Source organism: Cannabis sativa, chromosome 8 (assembly GCF_029168945.1).
Source record: "Cannabis sativa cultivar Pink pepper isolate KNU-18-1 chromosome 8, ASM2916894v1, whole genome shotgun sequence".
Classification (NCBI taxonomy): domain Eukaryota; kingdom Viridiplantae; phylum Streptophyta; class Magnoliopsida; order Rosales; family Cannabaceae; genus Cannabis; species Cannabis sativa.
In genome coordinates, this window is record NC_083608.1 from 12,322,349 (window position 1) to 12,333,110 (window position 10,762).

Sequence of the window (10,762 nt, forward strand, 5' to 3'; positions counted from 1 at the left end):
ACTATGTCTAGTTTGTGAATTTATCACTAAGCAAGGGCGAAACTGTAAAGAAAGAGTTTCTAGGGTATATTTGTTAATTAAGAGACTTTAGTTAGTCTAATTAATAAATATAATATGACAATATTATTTAATAATTAATTATAATTATTAAATAGTTGAAATTGACATTTAAATGGTTGAATTTGAAAATTGGCATTTTTGAGAAAATGAGATACAAAAATGATAAAACAACAAATTGCAAAAGTGGGGCCCATATCCACTAGCCATGGCCGCCCACTTATGTAGTATTTATCATTTAATATTTTCATTATTTTATTAACAAATAATTCAAACCTAACCCTATGTGGTATACTATAAATAAATAGTGATGGCTTCAGGAAAAGATGATGTATCTGATTCCTTTCAGAGAAAAACCTGAGCCTTCTATCTAACCTAGCCGCCACCTCTCTTTCCTTCTTCTTCTTTGTTTGTTTCGAACCCCTTAGTGATAGAGTAGTGCCCACACACAGCAAGTGGTACCTCAATCATAGTGTGGAAGATCGTGAAGAATCCAGATTCAATAAGAAGGACATTCGGGCTCAGATCTTGATAATACTCTGCGACAGAAAGGATACAAGGGTTAGAGATCTGAGTGGAAGGAGACATATTATCCCGCTGCACCCAATGTAAGGTTTCTCATACTTTATATGTGTTTACTTATAATTATTTTAGAAGTTCATACTTAGGATGTTAATCAACATACTTGTGAGTAGATCTAAGATCCTGGTAAAATAATTCCAACAATTAGCCTCAGAGCCATGGTAATTGATTTGCTTGCAAGAAATTTGGACTTAAAATGATTTGTATGTGATTTGGATGGCTTCATGTTATTTTGTGTGTTGTATGATGATTGATTGATGTTTGTGAAATTTTGTGAAAAATAATTGAATTTTCGTTTCTGGAATTATTTTTATTGGATAGTTTGGAAAAAATTAAGCAATTTACTTTTTTACAGAACTCAATTTCGATTTTATTTGAATTAGTTATGATTTTTTGAAGATTTGAAAAAAGATAGGGTGATCACCTATCCCACGTGCGCGCGGATGGCCCATTCCCTCGACCAGACGCGTGTTAGGACAAGTTTTTGTCCAAGCAACACGCGCATGGGGTGTCTAAAACTCCATTCTGCGTGCAGAAATCATGCTGGACACACCCAGCTCCGAGGTTTCTCGGCTGTGACACCCTGTGGCGCGTGTGGATGAGTATGCAACTGCATACGATCCGTACAACCCACAATTTTTTCGTTTTTCTTCATTTTTTCATACTTTTTCATGGAATTAACGTCCGATTTTTTGTGTAGTTTTGTAGTTAGATATTTACTATCCTATTTCAATTCTAATTATCATAATTAAATTAATTGAATTTTTTAAAATTAATTTATGATATTAGTGTGATTTGAACTTGAAAATATGTAAATATCTAATTTTTTTTTTTTTTTGCTTAATTATCTATCTTATTTTTAATTTTGATTATTTTTTATCTTATTTTTAAATTTAAGGTCAGATATTAATTTTTTTTTTAATTACTCTATTTTTTTTAATTATTTGACCTTATTTAAATTTAAAATAAGATAATTATAATCATGATATTTTAAATAGATATAAGATATGTTGCTAACTTTTAAATTTTGTTATTTTTATTTAAATTAAATTATAAATCAGAAATTTTTATTTGAATATTTAATTTATAAAATAACATAAAATTTAAAAGGTAGTTAGCAATTTTTTTTGAAATGATATTTAGGTTAAACCTAATGTTTTCAAAAATATTGTAGGTTTAATTTTATTTTTTTATTATTTATTTAAAACCGAAAATAATAATAATTTTTTTATTATTTTATTTATTTATTTATTTTCGAATTTTGATTAATTATTTTAAAATTAAATAAACCCTACATTCAACTATCCAATTCTACTTGTTGCAGGAGTAAAGTGTTCATTGGATCACATCCAATATTTTTAGGCCTATCCAGATCCGATCCAATCATATATTGGATGTTAGATTTTACCATCCGATCCGATCTAATTAATTTCGTCATCCAATCGATCCAACATCCATTGGATGCTGGATTGGATCGGTTCTATCCATTGGATGTATTTCATATATATTTCTTTGTTTAATTTGGATTTATCTAATATTTTAGACTTAGTATTTTTTGGATCGGATCGGATCCATCCAATATTTTAGATCCAGTATGTATTGGATTGGACTGGATCTATCCAATCCAAGAACAAAACAGTAAAACTTTAATGTTAATTTTCATATATACATATAGATTTGACGTATAACAATATAAAATCTAATTACTCATCCAAACTAAATGAAAATACTAAATAGTTTGATTGGATGTTGGATGTATTGGATTTTTAGACACCCCATCCACCATCCGATCCGATCCAATTGGATATTTGAAAATAACATCCAATCCGATCCGATCACAATTGGATATCTAATGTTTGGCGGTCGGTTGTAATTGGATCGGTCGGTTTTCATTGGATTGGATCGATTTATGCACACCCCTAGGAGTATGTGTTTTAGCTTGTGTGTAAGTTTTATAAAACCTATTATTGCTTGATCTAAATTGTCATGGTTAAGTTGTTGACAGATCCAATGATCTGATTTTAACCCATGGTTCAATTGTCAATAGGTCAAGTAAATAATTTATAACAAGTAAATTTTACATTGTTCTTTCATCTGTGTATGACCAAATAACATGATAGGATCCATCCAAATCTGTGTGAGCCTATATGTTTACTTTTTGTTATAGATGCATATAGGTTGTTGTTGCTAAATAAAATGTCACACCATCATAGATTTTATTTAGGCCTATTTAGTTTTTGGGCCTATTCAATTAATAACAATTGTTCATTTTAAGGTTAAATTCCTCTCTTTTGGGCCTTGTGTGAGAGTTGGGGGCCAATAGAAGTGGGTACGACATACTGAACCCAGCTCCCCCTCACATGAACTACCCCAATTGTGAAGGCCCATTTGCCTGATTTGGATAACTGTGCTAGGTTAATTAAATTAGTTTAACCTAATAAAATTGATTAGCAACATAATTAATTTCATTTATTTTGAAATTAATTTAAGAAAACATAGTTTAATGAATTATATTTTAGATAAACTATATGTAATTTCTTGTATTTTAATTAAATATAGAATTATAACCAACTAGATTCTTTCTGAAGCTTAATTTAATTATTTCATTAAATATTCCTATTTAAGTTGTAAATTAGTTATTTCTAACTATTTTTTTTAATCAACTTAAATTTGAATATCTTTTGAATTTCAAATAAAAAAAAATAAGTTGAGGAATTTTAGGAATTGGTTATTAAGATTCTTTAGATATTTTTTTAAGTTGATATTTTTCAAATATGGATAAACTTAAAATGGAATATTTTCAAATTAAGTGGTTACAACTTAATTTTAATATTTAATTAAATTATAATTTGAAAAAATATTTAAGTTGGATATTTTAGATTCTTCTAACAAACTTAAATAAGATATTTTTCAAATTTATTCCATTATATTTTAATTTTTTATTTCGAATTTAAATAGTTGAAATTTAATTAAAGTTGGATTTTTATTCATTTAATTTTTTTTTTTTTTACAAAACCAACTTTAGTTTGTAATTTTTCATTATTAAAATATGGAATAAAATAAATGATTAAATAAAATACATATATTTTTTTTTTAAATAATGAGCTTTAATCAAGAGACATTCGATCTCCATTGTTGGTTTTACATAGCTATTATTTTAGTGAGTAATCCTCCCTAATGGAGGAACGTTCATTAGCAAATTAGCGTCGTTCAATCTCGAAAGATAAGTATTTTTGTAAGTTTTTTATGTTAGTATTGATCACCCTAATGGTGACGACTGTATAAGACTTACAAGAGTATGAAACAATAGTGGAAGCTCATGAAATAAGAATGACCTTGACTCTCGCCTAAACGGGACAACGTCGGATTCTCTTTTCGATCGAATAAAAGGTTGCTAGAATGTTTATCATTTTAGATGAATTGACAACTCTATTCAATGGATGATGCTTTGACTCTCGCTTAAACGGGACACTGTATCAGTTTGTTGGAAACATTAGAAAATAAACTATGTTAAATTTTGTATTTTTATAACATATGTGTTTATTTGTTATTTTCTGAACATGTGTATGAATTTATTGAACCAAAACCTTACTTCTGTTTTATTGATGTGTTGTAGTGCCAATATGAATAACTCTCACCCCGATCCACTCCTGTCTTAGCCAATGAACTCTATAGTGTGAAAATGCATCCTGGTAGTTGCATTAACTCGCACCTATTGATGATGAATCTGAAGTTCCAAAAAGCAAATCTACTTGGAATTGAATTATCAAAGGAACAATGGGTACAATTCATTCTTAATAGTCTTCCTCCGAAGTATAATTCATTTGTTGTATCTTACATGATCAACAATTTTAACTCCTCCGACATGGATAAGCTCGAAGCTGAATTACGAGCTCATGAACGGAATTTGATTGCAATGCCACCTCATGGTTTTGCAAACTTTAATCAGAGGAACAGGATTAAGCATGAAGGCTCTAACAAAGCTGCTTCTTTAAGTACAATTTGTAATATCCAGATTAAAATAGTATTTAATTTTTTTTTTTGGATATTAATTGAGCGAGGATAATTATCTTGTTTCTTTGTGTTGTTAGTGAGTTGATATTATTGCTTAGAGTAGTTGTACCAATTTTCTAGAGAGAGTTAAAGTTGTATTAACTACGAAAGTAAAATATTATGGTATTTCTACAGAGTAAGTAATTGTTTAATTAAAGCCCAATATGAAGGTCCATTAGGGTTTTATAATATATTTAGTGAGTTTAATTAATTAATGTTAAAAATTCGTAGGTTTGGATAAATTCGCAGGATTAAAAACTGTTTTACTAAAATGATCATATCTGGAGTTCTAGAGCTCGGATTGAGGTGATTTCAGTGGCGTTGGAAAGATAATTTAAAGATCTATAAATTTTGTAGAAATAACTATATCAGAATTCGTAATTTTTCTAGGTCAAAACTAAGCCCTAAAGTTACGAGATTGAGAGCTTACAATTTAAATTTAAAAGTTAGATATTTGTTTATTTAATAATTTATCATATTATTATTGTTATTATGCTAATATTATTATTATTCATAAAACTAAAGCTAATAAGAGTCAGAATAGTATAGGTTTCATTAACCCTAAAATTATATCGTTCTATTCTTCCCACCTATCTGAGCAAGACTAACCCTAAAAATTTTCAAGTCATCTTTCCATTACATCCTTAGCCAAATCTATACCACTCTTCACTCTCATCTTTGATCACCATCATCTTATCATCTTATGTCTATCGATCCAAGTAGCTTGATGTATTTGAGGTAAGAAACTCTACATTTACTTATTTATTGATCACAATAGGAGAATTTTCGTAGGTTTCCTTTTCTTATTTTTCAGAATGAAACATGTCTCAGTAAAACTGCCATATCTCTTTAAATACTCATCTGATTCTCGCAATCTTGGTGTCTATAGAAAGCTTATTAAATTTCCTATAATTCTTATGAAGAAAGGTTTTACTGAATCGAAATTTATCTATGTCAAAAATTAGTATTTTTACGCTGTTTGTTGTAAATCGTTTTTCATATTTTCTATATAAGTTGTTTCAGTAAAATCCAAATATCTCTCTGAATAATGATCCGATTCTAGCGATCTTGGTACTGTTGAAGAGATAATTCAATTTTCCAAATGTTTTATGAAGAAACCATTCACTAATTATTGATTATTCTAAGTCAAAATTATTGTTTTATTGCTGTAGTTCGAAATCCATTTGTTTCAGGATTTCTAGAAAACTGTTTCGGTATAATATCTATATCTCTTATGTTATAACTCCGATTTTAAAGATTTTAGTGTCATTAGAAAGGGAATTTGATTTTCTAAAACTTTTATGAAGAGAGTATTCTCTGATTTGGAATATTTCAGTATCAAAACTTTGTATTTCTGATGTCTCCTGTGATTCGTTACTCCATATTCCTTCTCAGAAATAGTTTCAGTAAAACTATCATAACTCCCTCAGTTTTAATCCATTTTTAATGATCTATATATCGTTGGAAAGATAATTGAATTTCCTATAATTTTTATGAAGGAAACTTTTACTGAATTCGTGTAGTTATTGGTCAAAAATAGTATTCTTTCTGCTGTACTGTAAGAGTGTGAATTTTAATGTTAGGGCCTTGACCCATGTGTTATTATAGGTAGTAGTGACGAGATAACAAGTTTAAGCAGCGGGATTTGAGGTAAGGAAATTAGATAGTTTTGTATGTGTTTATCTACATAAATTTAAATTCTTTATGTATTGAAATATGACTTATGATTTGTTTTTATGAATATGTATATGGTACTGAGAATGTGTGGTATGGACACAATGTGAGTTTGTGAATTGATACATAGATTATGGTTGTATGACTTGTATATGTTGTATGTTGTATGTTGTGTATTGTATGTTGTATGGTGTATGGTTTATGTTGTATGTTATATGTTGTATGCTAACGTCTTAGGTAAAGTGAGGGACCATGGTGGGGTATGATACGGGATAAGGTACATTGAATGTAGAGATACCCTACCCTACATTTCTACCGAGTCGTGTATGAGATTGTTATGGTGGGTATGATACAGTGATGTTACTGTTGAATATAGAGATACCCTATCCTATAACAATGGTAGGGCTGCTTAGGCCCATGTTATTATATGGGCAGATTAGGCCAGGATATTGTAGGGTCAGGCTAGGCCCGGGTTATGTAAGTAATGGCTATGATATGCCAATGTTGTGATAATGTTATTATTATCTATAGTATTGATATGATTATGTTATGAGTATGATATTGGAGTTATGATCTCTGTATATGTGTACGGTGTGAATAAATAGTATAGAGTTGTATGATAAAGGTTTCCATATGTACAGTTATTTGGTTATAGTTATAAAAGAGCATGTATGATATTGCTAAGACTTAATAAATACATTAATGGTATGTGTGATATTATATGGTATTGTTTGATAAGCATTTCCTTACTGAGCTTTTAGCTCACCCCCCTTACTTTCCCCCTACAGGTATTAGACAGGGAAGTATGTATAGTGAGCAGGGTCAGTTCTGGTACGTATACTGTGAGCGGCTACGGGCGGACAAACGATCTAGAACGCCAGTGGTGCCTTAGTTTTATTTTAAGCAGTTGATAAATCTAACACAGTGGAAATGCATTATTTAAAATTATTTACTTACTGTATCTTGTTTTACAAATGAAGGATCCTTCTCTGTTGCATTTTGATTTTTTTTTAAAATCCACTGTTGTATTTAAATTATTTTTTTTTTATCTTTTCAAATTATACATGAAAATAGTATTTTTGTAAAATAAGGCAAAATATCGGGGCGTTACAGTTGGTATCAGAGCCGATCGTCCGTTAGCCCAAAGGATACTCACGGTATACATACAGAAGACTGAAAAAGATCCCTCTCACTATTATGTAAGTGTTAGTTTTAATTTTCTTGGTATTGCCATTAATAGTTTTATATGTGATACATAGATTTTTGTTAAAATATGTTTCCTAGAATTAGTGCCTCATCTGTAGTGGGTGCTTAGAGAAATTAAGAGTATATTACCTGTTATGATTGATTACACTTTTTATGAAGAATATGAATAGGTTTTATTTTTCTTTATTGTCTTGAATTGAACTAGGAAGGACCGTGTTCCTTTCTTGAAAATTTAGAATAAATTATATTAGGAGTTCATAAGACTTTATTTGATAAATAGAATATTACTAGTTAAGCTTGACAACATTAAGTTTAGATATGTACATAGAATCTTCTCTTCCAATAATTGAACTCTTTTGTTTCTTTTAAATCAACCTTTCTTGTAAGAGCTCACACATGAAACTAGAAGATCAGTTAGAATCAATGTGAAAAGAACGACCAATAGAGGTGGGGGCTAAGGATGTGTGTTCCGCTGACCCACAGATGGTTGATGTTCTAGAAAACCCAATAATAGTTAAGGCTAACGATCTAATAGAGGTATTGGAAGGACTACGAGCATGACTAAGACAATTTGTTGAAGAGTTTTCACAGGCTCAGCAAAATATCACCAACACTAGTAGTGGAACTTGAAGCACATAATGAAATGTACCAATAGCCAACTAAGTACCGACGCATATATTTTCACCTATCTATGAATGGTTGAAGAAGCGGTCTCTACACCTAGCCATGAATGGAAGCCCAACATATAGGAAGTAGGGATGACTTAGAATAGTAGACGTTATACCAGACTGGGACAGTATAATTTACGAAACCTACTTATTAAGAAGGATGAAATAATAGACCTTTAAGGAGAAGGTACTATCTTGTTGAATATTCTATAAGTTACACACTCCTAAGTTAGATGGTAAGAAGTATGAGTACTGTATGCAAAGACATTGGAGATAAGTATGTAATAGAAATGAGTCAGGAGAGGACGATGCCATCATATAAAAAGGAGTGTAGTGTGCTGTATAGAATCCAAAATAAGAAGTTAGAAAGAGACATGATAAAATTACTAGAGGTAATAACTTATGAAGGTATCTTAAACACTAAGAGATAAGCAGAGCATCAACAAATATTAGATTACCAAGGAAAGTTGTAAACTTTAAACTCAAGGTCATCTACTTGGTGGAGGAGACAATAGAGAAAAATGTGTATGGTTTCGACAGAGACATTTTCAAAGGAGAAAGACAAAAAAAAAAAAAAAAAAAGTCCAGGCACGGCTAACAATTTGGGTACAACATGAATGAGAGACAACTAAGAGGGTGACTACTCGGAATGGATCACAACTACACAACTAAGAGATTGTGGATGCATCTTTGTGGCGGGTGTACAACAAACAACTATAGAGAGTAGATCGCAAATTCAAAACTTGAGAAAGAGGAGGAATTAGCATTCAAGGGTGACATTCCTAGATTCCAAATACTCACTGATACAACAACAATGGTGTGGAGTATAGCTCAATGAGAAAATGTTAGGAAAGCCTCACTTAGAGACAGGAGAAAAGTGAGACACAATTAGGACCAAAGTAACATATATTGAAGAATGTCATGGCATGTCAAGGACTATACAAGTTTTTGATAAGTGTTGGGATTAGAAAATACACTCATGCAACATAAAGGAATTCAAGGCACAACGTAAGCAAAGGATACTACAATCCAATTACGACTTATATTATGGGCAATAGTATAAGTATGTTGGAGTGTCATCTAATGAGAAACTAAGAGGAAAACTCACAAAGTCCAGCCCTGCTGAAAAGAGATGGTGTTTCTAGGCCCTATAGTGCCCGAGAAGAAAATGACTATGGATTTGTCAAAAGCTAAAATTGTTAAGAGCAAAAAAAAAAAAGGAAAAATATTAGATATTTTTCTCAATCTAAAAAGCCAGTAATAGAGATCTTTGGAAGGACTCTCTCAAGCTGACAATAACTAACTTATTGCACACTACTAAGTCTTGTCCAATTGAAAGTGCAAAGTTAGAAGAAGAAAAAAAAAACAAGATAGGTATTGATAATTTGGTGGCGTTTGGATGTAAAATGAGACGCTTGAACAAATTATTGACTTGTGCTTAAAGGTAGTATGGGAAGTAAGAATAAAAATTCCTGACTAAGGAATTATAAATAGTGAGTCTCCAGTAATAAATCAAATACAAGTAGGGGTATAGGAGGTATAATAGTGATGGACAGAGTAAGGTCTGTTCGGCATAGTTTGCAAATTATATATATAGTATCCTTACCCTGATAACTTGGATGATCAATACATTATGAGATTGGTATGGTTGACTTATTGTTAAAAGTCAACAAATAATAAATAGTTGGGCTACGATAAGCTATGGTAGGATTGAACTTATTTTAAAGGGGTTATTAGTGTGCTTTCTATGTTTTAATACATATATGTTATAGTCTTAAGTAAATAATCAGTATTGGAATGTATGTTTAAGAGATTTGGAAGATTTAGAGGTACAATTAAGAAGTTGAGATATTTTTTTTTTTTTGGTGAATTAAAGAAGGCTACAATATATATAGGATATGAATATGGCTGGAATAATCAATGCTATGATAAGTATGAAGTTATGTGATACCTCATATGGCTAGTATATTAGAAGAAGCAATCATTAAACATAACTATCAGAATCTATCGGCATTACAGATTCAAACTTCACCACTATAGCAAGATAATACCAAAGTAGATAAAAGTTAGTATAGAAAACTAGCTAATCTCATAATCAAGTCAACTGATTGAAGGGGGTAATGGAGGACCAAGCACCATAAGAGAGATTAGCAAAGAAAATACAATAGAGTGATACAAAAATCAGACAACAAAAGGATCCAAAAACGATTATCTTGGAAAATGGGAAGTCATGACAAGTGCAACGAATGCATGGATAAAGGAAATTAAGAAGTGAACGTTAGACAAAAAGGTGGTCGGATAGATAGTTAAATATTTATACATAGAAGACCTTTTAAAGAGATTCCATGTTTATTTCCAAGTGCCATGGAAAAAGTATCTATCGATGAGTAACAACTATGAAACTGCAAGAATGACACCGTAGCTTTACAGTGGAAAAAAAAAAAAAAGACAGAGAGAGAGTAAGATTTTAGTCTGTAATAACATTCAACGAGAGAATGGGAATAATTAAAGAGAAGTTTGCA